Raw genomic sequence first — 20872 nt, forward strand, 5'->3', positions numbered from 1 at the left:
GGGAGGACCGGCGCCCGAGGGCCCAGAAGATTTTTCTCCTCCGCGCGAGCCAGGGCCACCCGAGGAGGGGAGGCAGCGAGGAAGAACGAGCACGGAAGGGGCGGCTGGACCAGCCCGCACGGGCAGTGGGGCCCCGGGCTGGACCCAGCTCGGACGCCCGAGTCCAGCCGCCGAACGCCCCCCTTTGACCCACAGCACCCCCGCCCCCACGACCCCCGCGCGCTCCCAGACCCGGCGCGCCCCCGGCCCTCAGACGCCCCGCGCACGCCCTTCGGCCCGGAGCGGCCGCCGACCTCCCCGTCACCCAGGCGCCCGCGCGCCCCCGCTCCCCCCTTCCCCCGACGCCCGCGCCCCCGCGCGTCCCCGCCCCCCGCGCGCCCCCGCCCCCGGCGCCCGGCCGCCCCCCGCCCGGCCCGCCCCCAGCGCCGGGAAGCCCGCCTGCGCCGCGGGCCGAGTGGAGGGCGCGGGGCGGCCTCCGCTCGGCTCCTCCGCTGCCGCTCCGCGCACGGGCCCAGGCGCCGCCGCGCGCCCCTCCTGGAGGAGAAGGAGGAGGAGGAGGAGGAGGAAGGAGGCGGGAGGAGGAGTTGCGGGAGAGGAGGGACGAGCGCGGCAGTCGCGCCGGCGCTGGGCGAGGAAGCGGAGCGGGCCGCCGCCGGGTGAGCGTCCGCGGAGCCGAGTCGGAGGCTGGGTCTGGGCTTTGCTTTCCGCTCCCTCTTCTCCGTAACCCGGGAAACTGGCGGCGGGGGGCTGCTGCTCCCCTCGGGGCGGCGGGGGCGGATGCGGCGCCCGCCGGGATGGGGAGGCCGTCCGGCGCGCCTGCAGCCCGGGGTCCCGGCCGGCGCGAGGCCCCGGCCGCCTCGGCGGGTCCGCGGGCGGGGGGCCGGCGGGGAGCGGCGCCCGGGAAGCCGGGCCGGGCGGCGGGGAGGCCGGGGCCGGGGAGGGCCGAGGCCTGCTTCCGCCGGGCGCCGGCCCGACCCCTCGGCCTCCCCCTTCCCCCTGTCCGCGGCGCGCCGGGCCGGGCCTCCGCCTTTGTTGCCCGCAGCCCCGCCGGCGAGAGGCCGGGGCTCGGCGAGGCCTGGGGCGGCGGCGCGGGGCCTGCGCGGCTCGCACCCCGCCGCTCGGCCCGGCCCCGGCCGCCGGCCCCCCCGGCCGCGGTCCAGGGGCCGCAGGGCGGGCTCGGGAGGGCCCAGGCCGCGTCGGGGCCGCCGCCGCCGCCGCCCCCGCCCGCCGGGAGGTCGCGCGGGGCCCCCCGGGTGTGCAGCGCGTGACGGGGCCGCCGGATAGGGTTCACTTACGCGGATGTGGGGGCTGTGGAATTCGAAACTGCCCCTGGCGCCGAGACAGGCCTTAATTTCCAATTTGCTTCAGGAGTTGGCAACTTCAGGGGCACCATTGTGGCTCGTTAGGTAGCACAACTGTTGACGTTTCTCGGTGGCAGGTCCTGGCACAGAACTTGGAGTGTGTGCAGCAGGCCGGATGCCAACTTCGCGTTCAGTCGGAATGGGAAACGCGGGGCTCCCGCCCCCACCTTGTGGGATCAGGGGCCAGGTGGGGATCCGTGGCGAAACCCAGGCTTCCGGTAGTGAGACCGAGAATGAATTCGGTCCGGCGAGTGTTTCTTGAGCGTCCACCCTGGGGAGGGCAACGTGCTACTTTGTGTGAGCACGCAGGACGTAGTAATCCCAATAAAATTGTGAATGAGACACCAAATCCGTTTTTAATTGCCTGTGTTTCTTGGAATACAGCTCTGTTTTGTAATCAGACAAAAGTAAACTGCCGTCTACTTCGAGATGAAGTATCCGAGGTGTTCTCAACCGTAGTAAGCATAAATATATCTTGACTTAAAACAACAACAACAACAACAACAACCGACAAAGAACGACGTGGAATCCACTTAGCTGATTCGAATGAATGAATTTTAAATGGAGTACTTGGTGCTATGGAGAGTCAGCGCTGTTTAGAAACATCAGGGATGTTGTTCACCAAGTTTCACAGAGAAAAACCACGAGAAGGTGGCCTGTGAGACACCTCTTTTCCTGTGTGCTTTCTGATTTTCTCATGCTGCATCACCGAGTGTGAATGCTGTAACTTTCAGGATCTGTCGCTGTTCCAAACACAGTGCGTGGCCCCAACCCCTGATACTGTCCTTAACGTTTTCTGCCTTTGGGGAAGCTGGCTCGCTGATCCTGCGCTTGATAAAACCTTTCTCAGAAGAACTTGGGGTTTGGCAAGTGCTGTCCACGGTTTGATCTGGTTAAGGATGAACCCTTAACCCCTTTTAGGTCTCCATTTGGCATCTCCTTTGAAATACTTTTTCCTTTTATTATCATCTGTTAAGTGCCTTCTAAATCGGTGGGGGTACCTCGCACTGCCCCTTTCCTCTTCTTTTGGTGGGAAGATAGGGCAGGCCTTAACGTGGCCTCCGAGGGAACCAGGGGCACACCCTGGGATGTCACGTGGCACCCTCCCGAGGCAGCCCCTTGCAGGGAGTGGCAGAGAAAGGGTTTGGGTGCCCTTGACCTGGGCCGTAGCCGACTTGGGCTGTGCCATGACCTCAGAGGAAAGCTCTGCAGTACTCACTGGATTCCTCCTCATCTTGCCGGCCTGAGTGTTCCTTTTAACAGCCGCCTTTTTGGGGAACAGAAGCAAGAGTCTGCTTAAGACTGTCTTGTTATGTAACGTCATTCCTCAGAGAAAACCGGTAGTTTTCTCCATTGTGGTGAGTTTTCGGGAAACTTTTATGTTACTAACGGTGTGTATCTTTGATTTTGCTCATAGGACTAATTGTGTGATCTTAAATTTTTCTTTTTTTTTTTGAACGTTTATTTATTTTTGGGACAGAGAGAGACAGAGCATGAACGGGGGAGGGGCAGAGAGAGAGGGAGACACAGAATCGGAAACAAGCTCCAGGCTCTGAGCCATCAGCCCAGAGCCTGATGCGGGGCTTGATCTCACGGACCGCGAGATCGTGACCTGGCTGAAGTCGGATGCTTAACCGACTGCGCCACCCAGGCGCCCCTAATTGTGTGATCTTAAAAAGTCATGGTATAGTCTGAAAATAGGAAATGTTAGGTCCATTTCTGAATCTGTGGCAATTACTGTTGTCTCACAAATACGCAGTCATGTGAAATGGGTTGGTACACGAATATGTTGCGTATGAGGTCAGATTCCCCATGTTGTTTATAATATAGTACGACTAATGGATGTGTGCATCTCTTTTAATACGTAATAAAGTTAGGTAGGTAAGTAACAACCTAAGCAATGATCACCTTTTGCTGTTCTGTTTGTTGTGTCTTTTTTTTTTTTTTTTTTTTAAGTTCATTTATTTTGAGGGAGAGAGAGCATACGCGAGGGAGGGGCAGAGAGAGAGAGAGAGTCCCAGTCAGGGTCCTTCTTCTTGTCAGCACAGAGCCCAATGGAGGGCTCGATCTCATGGACTGTGAGGTCACGACCTGAGCTGAAACCAACAGTCGGGCCATAACCGACCGACTGAGCCACCCAGGTGCCCCTGTTTGTTGCATCTTTTATGGGAAGCGAAGATTATCTATTTCAGTTCTTGGTCCTCATCCCTAATCTTTTTCCAGTTTTGGAAATGGCACATCTGTGGTGCCTGAGTACTTTTGTGAAATCACTCCTTTGTTACAAGGGAGAAATTTATAGTACTAGTGTATGACATAAAAAGGGGCAACTTTCTTGTGTGACTAGATTGATCGAAAGAGTAGTTCGGGCAGTAAAGGCGAAAGAGCCGTGGGGACATGTTTTAAATTGTATTGACAGTGAAACTGTCATTAATATTTTGTGGTTTGTTACTCTGTACGGTGTGTTTCACTAATGAGCAGTGAAGGCTTTAGGACTAAGGGCACATTTGGTTTTGGTCTTTAATGATCCATGACAAACCTTAAGTTTTACTTAGTTGGAACAATCATATTAGGTGGCTGTTGGTCTTGTTGATGTTTCAAGAACAGACGTACTCAGATAAAGTCATTTAAGATTTCAATCTTCATGTTGCAACCGAGGACCTTTTGGAGGTGTTTGCTCTTTAGTATGCATTACTAGCCTTGTGACCTTGAATACATTTTGTGTCTCCTCTGAGTCTTATTCCTTCTGTGGGTCTAATGTGAGGATAATAAATCCACCTGACAGTTGTTGTGAATATATATTTTGTTTAAAGTACAATCCAAACTCTCCGTCTTGGGCTACAAGATTTCCGCCTAGTTCTTCAGCTCATCTTGAACCCCCTTCTGTGTCTGACCAAATAGTTATACTCTATCCTTTATATTCCCTAACGTTGCAGGCTGCTTCTGGCTTCCTCATCTTACGTGGTAGTTCTGTTTGCCTAGCATGTTCCTCCTGTGGTTGGTTCATTCTCAGACCTTAACGCCAGGTTCACCGCATCAGGGAAGTCTTTACTGTTCCTTACAGCTACTTCAGTAGTCCTGTCTAATCAGGTCTTATCAGTTTGTGTGTTTTCTCATAACGTTTATTTCAGTCTGTAACTATTTTGTTTATTTGTTTTGGTCTTTCTCCACATGTAAGTCCCACATGGGCCAGCCGTGGCCTGTGGTTCTTCTGTCTCTCCCTAACACAACCCGTGGGGACATGGACAAAAAGTGATTATAGTTTTTACGTTGGTATCTACACATCAAAGGCAAGGATGTGCTGTAGATCACAGAAATCTGGTGGTTTTTTTTGTGTTGCTTATTTATCCCCATCTGAGCTGATCTTAGCTAAATGAATCACAGCACTAATAATGCCAAAGTTTTTATAACTACGTGGCCCAAGTAGCCTCACACCATGAGAACTGCTTTTTTTTTTTTTAAAGTAAGCTCTATGCCCAACGTGGCAAGCAGCTCAGTAGCTGCTCCTAAGACTCACCAACCCCAAGATCAAGAGTTGCATGCTCTACCGACTGAGCCTGCCAGGTACTCCAAGAACTGTCTTTTTTTTTTTTTTTTAATGTTTATTCTGAGAGAGAGAGAGTGTGTGAGTGGGGGAAGAGCAGAGAGAGAGGGAGACACAAAATCCAAAGCAGGCTCCAGGCTCTGAGCTGTCAGCACAGAGCCCGATGCAGGGCTCAATCTCATGGACTGTGAGATCATGACCTGAGCTGAAGTCGGACGCTTAGCCAACTGAGCCACCCAGGTGCCCCCAAGAACCTTCTTTACCTGTAGAGCAGGCATCCCAATAACAACAGCATTCACTCATGTGTCCAACTGGCTGATCACAAAGACTGGGCATCTAGCCTTGAATTTCAGCTCTGAATTTATAGGGAAGGTTTTTATTTTAGTTTTAAACTTTTATTTAAAGTTTATTTACTTAGTTTGAGAGAGAGAGGGAGAGAATGAGTGGGGGAGGGGCAGAGAGGGAGAGAGGGAATCCCAAGCAGACTCCGTGCTGATGCAGGGCCCAGTCCCACGAACCACGAGATCAGGACCTGAGCTGAAATCCAGTCAGACACTTAACTGACTGAGGCACCCAGTGCTCCACTCCCCTTTTCTAAAGTTTATTTATTTTGAGAGAGACAGAAGGAAGGGCAGAGAGAGGAAGAGAGAGAATCCTAAGCAGGTTCTGCATTGTCAGCACAGAGCCCGATGTGGAGCTTGAACTCACAAACCTTGAGATCATGACCTGAGCTGAGATCAAGAGTCAGAAGCTCAACTCGCTGAGTCACCCAGGTGCCCCTATAGGGGAGGTTTTTAAAATAAATCTGTCTTATTTGCCTTATCTGTAAAATTGTAATAGTGCCTTTCTCAGCATTGGTGTGAAAATCAAATGAGAAATGCGTGTAAATGAATGGGTTCAGTGCCTTGAATATAATGAATGCTAATAGTAATAATTAGTTTAAAATATACTGTGATTAGTTAAAAAGAGTATTCTGGGTAATCAGTAACCTTTATGGAAGACTTGGTTTTTCTTGTTAAGGAAGCCCTGTGTGGGGAAAGGGCGTAAGACCAAAGGGACAAGAGAAATGAAAATAGGAAAGACGAGACAAGCCCACAGAAGTTTAAATGGTGCCAGCTGCAGACTTGTAAGGGTTACAAACGTGAGCAGCCATTGAGCTGCCTGGCACTGGGTCAGCGCAGTCAGTCGGAGGGAGCCGGAGAACGCAGAGGTTCCGTGCGCTTGCAAAGCCCCAGGCTCTTGTGTTTCTGCTGTTTTAATCTTTTTTAAATCACTGTTAACAACCATCACACTGAAATGTTTTCTTAAAATTATTAAAAGGGCATCGCACTTGGAGACTATGTTTGGGGAGCGGTGGATGTGCCGTTGTCCTTGGGAGCAGACTGTTGAGTAGTAGAGAAGAAAGAAGGAAGAAAAGACGGAATATCTCTGAAGGCCTGGGAGACAAACCGTTATCCTGAAGACGTCACTATGCCATCCTGAAATTTTCCCGCAGGTAAATTTGGTCATCTTAAGGGGCATCAGTCTACATAGAGCACTTGAGTGACAGCATGAGATCGTATTTAATACACACACTTGTGCTTAGGGTTTCCCTTTTAAGAGAATGAAAAGAATATATGGTTCCTATTAGAAGAGATTTCCATCAAAAACAATTTTAAGAGTTGAATGTTACTCTTTGGAACTATTTAGAAAAGGTGTGTTCATCAAGGACCCTAGATGGCCTGCTCTTTGGCACTCCTGCTGGTGGTTTCTTCAGTGATTGGTGTTATTCTGGATACACCAGTAACACCGGATGGTTGAAGCAACAGGGCTGATATGCCTGTAGCGTAAGGTGAATTCTCATTGGTAGACTTGTTACTTTGTATGACTTTCCTTTTGTGAATTTTGTTTTGGTGTTTATAGTAATGAGATGTTTCTTATTAAGGCTTAATTTTGGTTTTAAAGGAGATATCTTCATTCTGTGACAATAGTCGTTTTCATCTGTTGACATTGCTTTTGAAAGTGACAACCATATACTTAGGGAATAACATTATTACCAAATATCAGAGTGTCAGAATGTGTAAGCGTGTAACACACATGGAATTGTATTAGGATTTTAGTAGTTTTGTATATTTGCGGAATTACTGCATTTTGTTGTTTTTTTTTAAGTTTATTTATTTTGAGAGAGAGCGCACACATGTGCACGAGTGGGGAAGGGGCAGAGAGAGAAGGAGAGAGAGGATCCCAAGCAGGCCCCACATTGTCAGTGCAGAGCCCGATGCGGGGCTTGAACTCACAGATCATGAAATCATCCCTGAGCCGAGATCAAGAGTCAGACGCTTAACCCACTGAACTACCCAGGCACCCCTGCATTTTAGAATTAGAAGGAACCTTCTGATTATTGGTCAGCTTCATCTTTACACAGATGATGAGGAGACTGAGACTAATAGCAGTTAACTAATCTCCAAGTCATGGACCACATTTCTAGCAGATTTCAGGAAGGATCGAGTCTGATGTCGGTGACTCTTCTTGTGGTTGATGCAGGATGTTTTCATTTACTCTTAGGTGGTGGGGAGTTTGGATTGTGTCTTTGTGGATGATGTCACAGTTGAGCTGGCTTTTGGAAGGTGACCTTTGTTTGGGAGGAGCCCTGGGTGGCGGGGACGTTATCTCAAACAGGGTGAACAGCAGGAGCTATAACATCAACGTAGAGATTCTTTTCTCCCTTTCCTAAGCAAGGTTACCTGTGTTCTGTTTCTTAGTTTGCTTCCTTGATTTGATGGAGCTCATTCTTCTAATAACTTCCTGAGAAAGGAGATGGGGGAGGTGTTTTTTTTAATGACCTCGTGGGAAACCATGTATGTCTCACATAATCTGACTTCCAGTCTGGCTGCATACACAATTCTGGGTGACGAGTTTAGTCAGGATGGGATGGGTGCTGCTGCAATGACAGATGAACTCTGGGGTTCGCGTGTGTAAATACAGGCTGTTTCTTACTTTCCCCATGTCCACACTGGGCCTGGGGCTCCTCTGCCGTTTTCTTTTGGACCCAGTCTGCTTTCGCCTGCAATTCCCCGTTGATCACCCATGGCTCTGAGGCACCACAGCAGACGCAAAGGGGAGCCGATGGGTCATATGCTGGCACTGAAATGTTTGGCCCAGAAGTGACACATGTCACTTTTCTCACACATTTACCAGAACCAGTCACATGGCCCTGCAAGGGTGCTGAGAAGTGTGGAGGTGCGCAAGAAGTCACTGGCTGTAAATGTGCGCCGTACTGAAAATAAATGTCCCCTTGGAATTTTGAAGACATTGCGCCACCAGCTTCCAGTGTTACTGAGTTAGTTGCTGTTTCCCAATCGTTTGTATGTATTTTTTTTCCTCTTTTTTGGGGAACTTTTGGTACCTTCTTATTATCTCCTCTCCTAAATTTTAAAATTTCATTACGGTGTGCCTGTTTATATTGTCTTTTCTTCTTTGGCTGTACAGAGCATCGCATGGATCCTTTCAGTCTGTAAGCTTGTGTTGTTCGGTTATGGGAAAATTTTTTAAATTTCTTTTATGATTTCTTCCCTTTCGTTTCCTTCTCTTGACTGAAGCTCTTCTTCATCAGATGTTGGACTTCCAGGATCAGTATATTGATTTTCTTACTTTTTGCCTCAATTTTTTAAGCCAGAATAAAAATGACAACAGCAAACATAGATCTTTGGGCCTTCCTTAATTGTTAGTAGTTTGTAAAAAAATTCTCAAAGGGTCTAATCTACTGGACACTTTAACTAGTGAGGCCTTACTTTGTCAGAGGCAGTGAACACAGTGAAATTGTGTAGGGAACTTGCAGAGGTTTTAACTTTTTAATGTATACTTGAAATGTATAAATGTATACCTTAAAAATTTAATCTGTATATGCCTGTAGACAGTGATGAACGGGTGTAGAGGTGTGCTACTTTTTTTAAAGATTTTATTTTTAAGTAATCCGTAACCCAACGTGGGACTCAAACTCACGACCCGACTCCAAGATGAAGAGTTGTATGCTCCATCCAGGCACCCCGAGTGTGCTACTTAAAAAATTTTTAAATACTAAAATCTGAACTACAAAATTAAAGAAGAGTGAATTTGCTTCATTAATCAGTTCTTAGGAGCCAGTTCGTTAGCATTTTAAATGATTGAATTTATGAACATTTTCATATTCAACTTAATAGAAATATGTTTGACACAGTTAAAAAGATGCTTTGAAATGCTCATGGAAAATTTGTTCCCTGCAGGTTAAATTTCTAAGTCTCTGCATATTTTTACTTCCATTGAATCAGGTACTTTTAGGGGTGGATGTGCTTTAGAGGTCAACCTCTTTATTTCATGTGGGAAAACAGACTCAGGGAGGAGATTCACTCAGTGTCACACAGCAGACTGGTTCTAGTGCTGCCCTCTAGTTTTGTGTCAATAGCCTCTAAAGTGGGAGTGTATTGGGGTGCCCGGGTGGCTCAGTCGGTTAAGGGTTCGACTTCGGCTCAGGTCGCGATCTCGCCGTTCGTGGGGTCGAGTTCCGCGTCGGGCTCTGTGCTCACCGCTTGGAGCCTGGAGCCTGCTGCAGATTCTGTGTCTCCTCCCTCTGCCCCTCCCCCACTTGTGTGCTCACTCGTGCGCTCTCTCTCTCTCTCTCTCTTTAAAAAATAAATAGATGTAAAGTGGGAGTGTATCACTTGAAAATTTACTAGAGCTTCTTAACTCACTAAATTTGAAATTATATGGCAACTTTAAGTCCATTTTTCTTAACTGTGTTACCTTTAAATTTCTTTACCTTTGCAACCATGTAAATATTCGTGTTACTTTTTAAAATGAAGCTCATTGTGTAAGATCTAGAGGCCCTGAAAGAAGTCAGAGCAGTTCTTGTAACGACTTTTCATTTATCTTTATTTACACGTAGTCGTGAAGAACTGACGAGTAGGAAATCTCACCCTGTGCTCAAGCCGGCAAGTGAGCCTTGATGGGTGCTGCCGCAGGACATGATGCTCCTGGGTCAGAGATACAGGACTTCATTATGCAGGTGCGGCACTGTCAGCATTCATGCCAAGTCCCCACGCACCAGGGGTGTGTTGGGAAGGGAATGTCGGGGCAGAGGAGAAAGCAGGAGACGAGTTGGGTGGCAGTTAAGTAACGTGGACAAGACGGACTAGTAGCGTGGAGCAGTGTGGCGGTAACAGGTGATCGGACTCTGCATACATTTTGAAAGTAGCTGAGACACGACCCTGGATGCGGTGTGTGAGGAGAGCCCCGGATGGTTGTGGACGTTTTCCTCTGAGCGGTCGGAAGAATGGAGTCACCGCGGACCAGAGAGGGAAAGGCTGCAAGCAGAGCAGATCTGGGGCTGGGACCGGAAAGAGCCAGAGTGTATTTTGGAACATGTTACGTCTTGGATATCCCTAAGTCAGTGAATGGCAATGTCGAGGAGGGAGCTGCCTGAAACGAGGCTGAATAAAGATGCAGATTCGGGAGTGGAGGACACAGCGGTGGTGTTTCGGGCGTGAGGGTGAGCGACGTCACCGTGGGGCGTGAGTGAAGAGATTGGAGGCACAGTGGTCTGAGTAGGACTGATGAGAGCATCTCAGGTCGGGACTGAGGACGGGTACTGGCTTGGCAGTGGGGACGTCATGGGTGGCGGTGACCAGAGCAGTTTCCGTGTGACGTGCTAGAGGTCTCTGGCGTGGGTAGAAGGGAAGATGGGAGAAAGGGAATGGTAGGCCTCGTGTGCCTGTTTTCCCAAGGTGTTTTGTGGCAAAGGGGATTAAAGAGATGGGACCACAGCTGGCGGAGAAAGGAGGGTCAGGACAAGTTTGCTTGCACAGGTACGTGGGAAATGTCGTTTTAGGAGCGGTCCGGTAGAGCGGGGAAATGGTTGGGAGGTGAGGGAGGTCTGGTCCACGGCGGGGGGGGGGGGGGGGGGGGGGGGGGGGCTTCAGAGAGGTGTGTGGGTCGGTAAAGTAACAGGATGGTTCTGTCCGATTTTCTCCTCACGTCCTCAGTGCTCTCAGTGAAGCAGGAAGCTGGGCCATCGGCTGAGACTAAAGATGGAGGAGTAAGCGTTAAAGGTGTGAGGAAAGATGTGGGTTGGTCGGTGGGGGGCCGAGTAGAAATGTGGTGGGATTTCCAGGCGGCATTAAGGCGCCACCTGGGGGGTTCACGGTCAGGACTGTGCAGTGGGGCCAGGCAGAGTGGCTTCGTGTTTCTCAGGCCACATTTCCCTGTCAGGCGTGGTGTGGGCGGAGCTGCGTGTCGTCAGTGCCGCCTCTGGCCAGGAGAGCGTTTCAGAGTGAGCGTGGGGAAGGGAGTTGAGGGTATATGCTACGAGGGACTGTGATTTAGCGGGCAATGTAAACCGAGCAAGGAGTCAGGAGGGTCATCGAAACGCTGGTGGGTTTATTGCTCGTTTAGAGTTCGTAGTGTATACTAAGTCTGTGTTAATTAACTCTGCGAAACTTAGATTGAATATTTCAGGCCAGACCCTGTATGCACTCATCACAATTAAATGTCAGATTGGCAGAAACTTGTTTTCGGTGGGGTGAGGAGAAAGAGAAGGCTGCCTAGGTTCTAATGAAGGAAAAACAATATAATATTCTTACCTGTTGATTTATGTTTTTGTACAGTCATGGCCAAACTGAAAGCCAAGAAAAGGCCTTGCATTTTACTCACCATACCCTTTAAAAAAGTAACTTAAGAACAAACAAAATCACGGACCTTATTCTTTAAAAAATTTTTTTTGATGTTTATTTATTTTTGAGAGAGACAAAGACACAATGTGAGCAGGGCAGGGTCAGAGAGAGGGAGACACAGAATCCGAAGCAGGTTCCAGGCTCCGAGCTGTCAGCGGAGAGCCCAGCCCGACTTGGGGCTTGAACCGACGGACCGCGAGATCACAACCTGAGCCAAAGTCGGATGCCCAACCGACTGAGCCACCCAGGCGCCCCAAGACCTTATTCTTTTAAAAACTCTATATTCGTTATAGAATATTTTGAAAATAAAGTATTGAAAACAGTATTAACAGAGCATTCTGTGGTCCAGATGGCAGTTCTGCTGTATTTCTTTCTGGTCTGCTGTTCCCCCCTATTCTTTCTACATAATCGAGACCACACTGTACATATGATTTTGTTTCCTGTGTTTTTGCATTTAACAAATGAACAATATGAACTTCTCCCTCATGTTATTTATAACCCTGTATAAATTCAATGTTAGTGGTTCCCTAAAGTTCCATTGTGTAGATGTGCTAGAATTTTGTTTACAGTTCTCACACTGTTGGAAATTAGAATGTTTCTGATTCTTAAAATTTATTTTTTATCATATATAATAATGCAGGAGACATTGTTATGCTTTGGTTTTATGTTATTTCTAGAAGAGTTATAAAAATGGCATTATGGTGTCAAAGAGGATGAATACTTTTTTTGAAGTTTATTCTGAGAGAGAGAGAGTGGGAGCGAGCAGGGGAGGGGGGGGAGAGAGAGAGAGAGAGGAAGAGAGAGTCCCATGCAGGCTCCGCGCTGTCAGCACAGAGCCCAATGGCGGGTCTCGAACTCACGGAACTGAGAGATCATGACCTGAGCCAAAATGAAGAGTCAGACACTTAACTGACTGAGCCACCCAGGCACCTCCAAAGAAGATAAATATTTTTAAGAGTTGCATAAACCAGGTTTGTTTTTTTTTTTTTTTTTACAACTATATTAAGACATTTTCAAGTGATAAATATCATCATTTAGAAAAACATTTGCTGATATGAGTTGTGAAAAGTCATTACTATTTTAATTTGCGTTTCATTCTTATCAGGGTCAGTATTTTTTTGTGCACATGTTGAGCCAGTTGGTTGTCCGTGTGGAAAAACGCAAATTAATCCTTTCTATAAATCAATACTAGATTAATCAAGGATGTACACGTGAAAAGCAAAACTTCAGTACTTTTATAAGAAATACAGAAAGAGTGTATGATTTCAGTACTGGAAGGATTTCTTAAGACAACAAAAGGGGGGCACACGATGAAAGAAGCCAGACCCAGGCAACTGAAGTAAAATGAGGCACTTCCTCATGGTGCCACAAAAAGAAGAAAGTCAAGATACAAGTTACTGTACGGCTGTAGGAAAAAGAAGGTAGACGGTTCATATGAACTGATGCGGACTGATTTCTAGGTGTCTGAAATGTACCTGCTGTGTCTTAAATCTTTTTGTTCTGTGTATTTAATCCCTCATTTAATCATTTTCCTCACAGTAAAGAAAACAGAAAAATGTTTGAACGTCACACCATTTTGTATTCCCACCAGCGTGGTTCCAGTTTCTCTACATATTTGCTTACAATGTGTGTGGTATCACTGTGGCTTTAATTTACGTTTTCTTAATGACCAGTAACATTAACCACCTCTTCATGTGCTTATTAGCCATTTGTACGTCTTTGATCTGATCCTGTCTTCTGTTCGTTTAAATTTTTTTTTTTAAGGTTTATTCATTTTTGAGAGATGGAGAGTGACAGAGCACAAGTGGAGGGGGACAGAGAGAGGGAGACCCAGAATCCGAAGCAGGCTCTAGACTCTGAGCTGTTGGGGCCCAAACTCACAGAGCTGAGAGCATGAGATCATGACCTGAGCCGAAGTCAGTCGCTTAACTGACTGAGCCACCCAGGTGCCCCTCTTCCGTCCATTTAAAGCATCGGGTTATTTGTCCTATTCGGTTAAAGAGTTCTTTATCTGGGTGCACGTGCTTTATCAGATATGTGATACACAAATATGTTTTCCTGGTCTGTGACTTGCTCTCTCTTGATGTGTTTTGGAGCGTAAAAGTTTATAACTTGAACGAAGTCCTGAAGTTGAGTAGCTTTCATGAAGTAGGTTTCTTGGTTGCATGCTGTTCAGCCAGCACGATGGAGAGAGGACTTATCAACCTTCTCTTTCTGTCATGCCGAGAGAATACTTGCTTGACTCCCGTTTCCAGATGAGGAAACTGAAGCGCCGATGTCCCGGTCATTAGGAAATGCCGGCTGTGATTTGAACTCAGACACTGTGGCCCTGCGATCCGTGCTCTGTGTCGCTAGGCACCCATCCCTGGTGTTGTGCTAATACAGTCAGAAAAGGTGGACGTTTCTAGATGATGCACCCTGTGTCAGCGCTTGTCTGTTACTTGGCCCCTTCCCTGTGACTTTGGGCAAATTGTTAAACTTCCTAAGGGTTGGCTTGCCCTTCTATAAAATGGACGTGAAGATAGTACCTTGCAGATAGCGCTCTTGTGAGGATTCACGAAGACTAATGTGCATGTTTAGGACGAAGTCACCTCCGTATGGGCGGCGGATGTGCTGGTATTGCTAACGGAAGTCCTTTGGGAGCAGAGGTGCTGAGAGTGGTGGCAGGGACCGGCTCCTCTCCTTCCCGGGTGTCCTCTGGACGCAGATGGACATAACTTCCTCCGCAGCGCTTCCCTCAGTCTTCTGCAGATGTCTGTTTGCTTACCTTCTGGACTAGAATCCAAGGCTCCTGGAGGGGAAGGACTTCATCTTTCATCCCCGTGTTTTTACTAGGGCTGGAGGCTAATCTCCTTAGACTTTTCAAGCAGGTGCCGTGTTCTGTGAGTGTCAAGACAAGGATGTCACCTGGAGTGATCAATGAGGCAGAAGAGGGAGGCACAGAGATGGGCGTAAGTTAAGGGAACTTAGAGAAATCCTCGTGAACGGTGAGAAGCTGAGAAGCACTTGCTGTATGGGGCGAACCCCAGGGGGGCACGGCTGTCAGGTGTCGGGGATTGGGGCTGGATGAGGTGTCCATTCCTGGTATCTGTAGGGAGCAGAGCCACTGGAAGGGTCCCGTGGTGAATAGGGAAGCAAAAAGACTGAAATGTGAGAGTGAGGTACACGGAATGACACAGGGCGTGAAGGGGAGGAATTTGCATCATGAGATTAGCAGCTAGGGAGAATGGAGAACGGTTTGGGAAGATTTAGGGAAAAATGGATAAGGAAAACTGAGACATTTGACCCTGAGGGCATCAGAGTCCTGCTTTTCTTGCTAAGAGGTTACTGAAACACACAAGTACATATTCTTTTCCCTAGACAGACTGTTGTCTGTTAATTTAAATTTTTTAAGAGAGAAAGGGAGAGAATTCTAAGGCTGCACACTAAGTGCAGAGCCCCATGTGGGGCTTGAACCCATGAACTGTGATAACATGACCTGAGCTAAAATCAAGAGCTGGCTACTTAACTGACTTAGCCACCCAGGTGCCCCCATTTTTTTTTTTTTTTTTTTTTTATTTTAGAGCAAGCAAGTGGGGGAGGGGGCAGGGGGGGAAAGAGAGAGGGAGAGAGAGAGAACATGAACATCTTAAGCATGTTCCATGCTGAGCATGAGCCCAATGTGGGGCCGGATCCCACAATCCTGGCATCATAACCTGAGCCAAAATCAAGAGTCGGACACTCAGCCGAGACCCCAGGAGCCCCCAGGTGGCCTGTTTTCTCAGTGTGCGGCGTGGTGGTGGTGGTTTTGTAGGAAAGTGAAATGCACTTACTGGGTTCAGAAAGATCTAATGCAGGATTCCCCTACTGTCTGAAAGCAGAGCATTCCTGTGAAACCGTTTGTAAGCCAAAATGGTGCAAACTGAAGAAGCAGGTATCATTAATTTATATGGAAAATGTTTTGAGCATTTCCAGACCCCAAAAGTAACCTTTTGCTTCTCTGATACCTTAGAACACATCTTGCAAACAGATGCACAAAATAAATCGAGATAAAGCACACGTGCTCGCACAGTTCACAGCTCTGGCAGCTGGATGCTGAGATGCTGAGTGTGTTTCCCGGGGTTCCTGGGGAAGGAGCTGGGTGGCTCCGCTCCTACCGCCTCTGTACCGGCCCGCTGCAGAACACACACCGAATGCTAGTTTTGCTTTTCGCCTTTTCCGCAAAAGCAGAAATCCTCTCTGGGTTTCTTCCAGTCGGCAAAAGCAGGTACTGATGTAGGTCTTTTTGTGAAAGCAGCATGGCCTAAGGCACGGTTTGAAAGCAGACGATACCTGGGTAGAAAACGGCGGTCGCTTGGCCTTCCTGACCCTGTCCCTGGTCACTAGAGGTGTAATCATCGACATGTGGATGTTCTTTGAGAGGTTCACTCCGTGTACGTAGGCATATAAACACGTACACACCGGGACGTGCACGTTAGCGTTTCACTTTGCAGCTTGCCCTCCACCAGCCGTGTATCTCGGGCCTCTTTATCTGCATAATACTCCATCGTACTGGTGGGTTATAACTTACTAAACCAGTCCACTGATTTTTGATGTATATTATTCTTGTTACCTGATCTCTAGGCCAACTAACTCCGCATTTTTGCCAAAATAAATTATTCCGTAAATGTCTGCATAGTGATTAAATGGGCTCATTCTGTAGAATCCGTTCTGTGATCTTAGGCATGTCCCTTAATCTCTGCCTCAGCTTCCCCATCCATAGAGTGGGTTTATTACTGTTTTTACTACTACTCTTAGCTGCAAACACCTATGTGGCCTGATACGTGCTAGGTGGTGTTGTAAGGACACATTTAAACCTCACAGCATCTAACTTGAGTGGAAGACACTGTTATTTCTGAGATCACACACTGTTAAGCGGTGGAGCCAGGAAGTATGTGAGTCGTGCATTCAGGTTCCACAGGAGTGCTTTCCACTCTGTGACACTGCTTCCTGCACGGTACTGGGATTACAGGGTTAGAAGGGTTAAATGGGATGCACTGTATTCTGAAGGCTTAAACCAAAGCCTGGCATGTATCAGGCCAACATGTGGTCTGTAGTTACCAGTACTGGGTACATGATCAAGTAATGCTAGCTTTTGAAAAGATTTAATGCTGTAGGGAACATCAGTTTCCATATGTCCTTGTTTTGGCATTAGTGTATATTGAAGACGCAAATTCCTAATCACGTAATTACTTGGTTAAAGCATATGTGAATTTAAAATTTGATAAACATTTTCAAGTAATTCTCCACAAATTGTGCCAATTTAAACTTCCACAATAAGTAAGTGCTCAGTTTTTCATACCCTTGCCAACATTGTTACTGATGTACCTTTTTCCAGACTCAGCGGTAAAAGATACTACCTCGTTTTTTAAAATTTCCTATTCAGTGGCTTTAAAAGAAAAATGTTTATTTGCTTACTTTTGAGAGAGAGAGCATGAGTGGTTAAGGGGCAGAGAGAGAGGGAGAGAGAGAATCCCAAGCAGGCTCCACACTGTTGGTGCAGAGCCCAATGCGGGGCTTGATCCCACCAACCGTGAGATCATGACCGGAGCTGAAATCAAGAATTAAATGCTTAACTGACTGAGCCACGCAGGTGCCCATCTTTCAGTGGATTTTTAAAGTTGAGATCGGGGCGCCTGGGTGGCGCAGTCGGTTAAGCGTCCGACTTCAGCCAGGTCACGATCTCGCGGTCCGGGAGTTCGAGCCCCGCATCAGGCTCTGGGCTGATGGCTCGGAGCCTGGAGCCTGTTTCCGATTCTGTGTCTCCCTCTCTCTCTGTCCCTCCCCCGTTCATGCTCTGTCTCTCTCTGTCCCAAAAATAAATAAACGTTGAAAAAAAAAAAAAAAGTGTTAAAGTTGAGATCGAATATACCTACAGTTAAAGTCTGTGGGGTTTTAACAAGTGTATTCAGTTGTGTAACCACAGCAATTGAATAGTTCCCAGGACCCCAGATTTCCTTAATTTCTTTGTTAGGAATGAATGGAGGCTCCTCTAGGATGGTGATGGGTCACTTGAATTTGTTTTCTTTCCCCCTCCCTCTCCCCTCCCTCTTCATATCTCTTGTTTTCTTGCCATTCTTACTTTATTCTGTTATTCTTCTTTTGTGAACTGTTCTTTTGTGTATTATGCCCATTTGCTTATAGGATCATATGCCTTTCTCATACTGATTTCTAAGAGCACAGTCTGAGTTACAGAAATTAGTTCTTTGTCATGTGTTTGCAGTTTTCCTCCAGTTTATCTTTTGGCTTTAATTATGCCATTCTTTTGGCTGTCCAGAAATTTATAAATTTTGCATTGTTAGATTGTCAGTCTTTTCCTCTACGGTTTCAAGGTTTTATGTTACGCATAGAAAGGCTTTCTGCAGTGCTGAGGTTTTCAAAAAGAGTTTTCTCCAACTTTTGTATTATTTTTATTTGTATATTTGATCCTTCTGCACAGTATTTTTGTATCAGAAAATAAATGCCTTGCTTTTTCCACCACTTCCAAATGGTTATCCAACCTGTTTGTCATCATTTCTTGGATAATCCGTCTTCCCCCAATAGTGTCACATGTTCTCTTGGCCACATACTCTTTTCATCTGTGTCTTGGCCTATTTCTTGGCTTTCTAGTCTTTTTTTCCCTCCCAGTGGTAAGCTATCTCATTCTCCCTCAGTTGTTCCTTTAGATTTTTTCTTAATCTTTTCATTGTTCATATGTCCAAGTTTATTTCAGTATCATTTTGTCTGGTTTCTTGCAAAAATATCATTGATGTTTCTGTGGGATCTTGAGTTAATGTTTTGACAGGATTTAATTGTTTTTACCTACGAACAAGATGTGTCTATGTATTTGAGTCTCTTGTGATCCTCTGAGGAGTTTTAAAGTTTTTCATGTAGTTCTGGACGTTGTTTAAAAATTAATTTAATCTTTTTTGAAACTATTATAAATAGAATCTAGTCTTCTATTATGTTGGCTTACTAGCTTTTTAAAAGTAAATATTTACTAGTGGTTTTTACATCGTAAATTGTGTAAGCAGTTGGTGGAGTGAGGTTTTTTTTCCCTCTTTTTTCTGCTCTTGGCTGTTCAGCCACATGTGTTATATTCTAGGTGTTCAGTCATGCCATCTGTAAATAATGGCGAACTTGTCTCCTTTCCAATATTTATACTTTCTTCTTACCCTTATCTAATTAATTAGGTAATATGTTGGAAATAATGCTAAGTAACACTTGATAATTGGCATCCTTGTTGTTGGCTTTCAGTGTTTCTTTGTTACTCATGTGAATCTTAGTTTTGTTATATATAGCGTGTTAAATGTCCATCTACTTCTGTTTGAAGGAGTGTTTTTGAGGGGGTTCGGGTTGATGTCATTTTTTTTCTGATCCATTTTGTGATTTATAGCTGTGGTCATATGATTTTGCTCCTTTGCTCTTTGGTAAATTATAAATTTGTAAGTTCTCAGCCGTGCTGGCAGTCCTGAGATGCGCCTTACCTAGTTGAATCCTTTCCCTCGACGCCCCGTTTTTTGCTGATATTTGAGATTTGTTTTTCAGGGACGCCTGGGGGGCTCAGTTGGTTAAGCATGTGACTCTTGATCTCACCTCAGGTCATGATCTCACAGTTCGTGGGATCAAGCCCCAGGTGGGGCTCTGCACTGACAGTGCTGAGCCTGCTTGGGATTTTCTCTCCCCCTCTCTGCCTGCCCCCTCTATCCGAATAAATAAATACAAAAAAAAAGTTTTATATATCAGCATTCATCAGTGAGATCAGTGGGTGTTTCTGGTTTTGTTTTTGGCTTTTTTTTAATGTGTTATCTTTGTCCAGTGGTGATATTAATGTTCTTTGGCTTCAGAAATAAATTTGGGAGGTTTCTTTTTCTATGTCCTGACGTAGTTTAGTGAGTATTTAATGTCTTTATTGATTTGTCTCTTTTTTCTCCCTGAAGAAAGAGAGGGCCTTAGTAGTTCTTTGAGAACTTTCTCAAGTTCTTTGACAGCTTTTAGCCTCTTTTGGATTCCTATCTCTTCTAGTGCAAATTTTGGTAATATATATGTTTTGCCACAAAATTAGCCATTTTATCTGAGTTTCCAATTTTTATTGAGTTTTCAAGGTACTCTTAACATATCTTGATTTCTCACAGATCTGTAGTTACTACTGTCTTCATTTTAATATTCATATAAATGTGTTTTTCCCTTTTCCTTGACTATGGCAGCCAGTTTTTCACCAACTTTTTGTTGTTTAATCAAAGAATCAACTCTTGTTTACTACTACTTTTTATTTTCTATTTCATTAATTTGCATTTTTTTTTTTTTTTTTTTTTTTTTTTTGTGGCTCAAACTGCTGGTTCCCTGAATTGAATGCATAGTTTGTTTCTTATGATTCCTTACTGTTTAGTTTTGTAAATGTTTAAAACTTCTTTGGAGTTTTCTGTGAGCACAGTTTTAGGGTCTTTCAGAATCGCATCGATTTCGATCTGTAGCATTTTCATTATGTTTATGAAGAGTATGCCATTTTTGTTCTCATTGAGATTTCTTCTTTGATTCAAGAGAATGTTGGGTAATTTTTATTTATTTTTTCTGCTTTCCTTTTCAGTTTTATTGTCTAGTGGTCACTTGATGAGGTATTTCTGATTTTTTAATTTGCCAACATTTTCAATGTGGCCCACTCTGTTGTTACATTTAGTAACGATTCCATAAGTTCTTGAAAAGGAGATATATTCTCACTCTTTAGAGTATAGAATCCCAATAGAAAAAGTAATTATGTAATTTAAATCTATATTCTTCATTTTTGTTTATTTTATTTTCTTGGGCCGAAAGAGATGCCTTAATGCTGTTCCATTTTGTGTGTAAAGATTTTTGGCACTTTATTTTCTTTGTGGATTATACCTTATGTAATGTGCCCTGTTTTATTTTTGTATGACGATTTTTCTTGAACGTAACGCTGTCTTATGTTATTATTGTTACCTTAGCTTTCTTATTGATAGCATTTTCCTTTTTCATTCTTTTCTGTTAGAATATTTTTCCTGAAGCAGTTAGGATTGGCGTTTGTCAGTTCATTGGAAAACTTCACTGACGTATGGATCCATGTACTTTTAGACATTTTATTGTATTTTTAAAGTTTATTTTTTTTGGCGGGGGGGGGGGAGGGGGAAGCTCAAGTTGGTGAGGGGCAGAGAGAGCATCCCAGGAGGCTGGGCACTGTCAGCACGGAGTCCGGTGTGGGGCTTCAGCTGACAAACCAGGAGCTCGTGACCTGAGCTGAAGTCAGGTGTTGGTTGCTTAACTGAGTGGGCCAC

At 45.9% G+C, this 20872-nt stretch overlaps 1 protein-coding gene across 1 annotated transcript in view; it reads left to right on the plus strand.

Annotated features, from left to right (window-relative positions):
* The first annotated feature begins 576 nt into the window (after positions 1 to 576).
* SOCS6 (suppressor of cytokine signaling 6) overlaps positions 577 to 20872 on the plus strand; it is a 40030-nt gene continuing 19734 nt past the window's right edge. Inside the window, exons 1-2 of the mRNA XM_043559074.1 lie at positions 577 to 656; positions 6223 to 6397. The gene's annotated coding sequence lies outside the window, so the exon portion shown is untranslated. The remainder of the gene's footprint in view (positions 657 to 6222; positions 6398 to 20872) is intronic.

Source organism: Prionailurus bengalensis, chromosome D3, assembly GCF_016509475.1.
Source record: "Prionailurus bengalensis isolate Pbe53 chromosome D3, Fcat_Pben_1.1_paternal_pri, whole genome shotgun sequence".
NCBI lineage: Eukaryota > Metazoa > Chordata > Mammalia > Carnivora > Felidae > Prionailurus > Prionailurus bengalensis.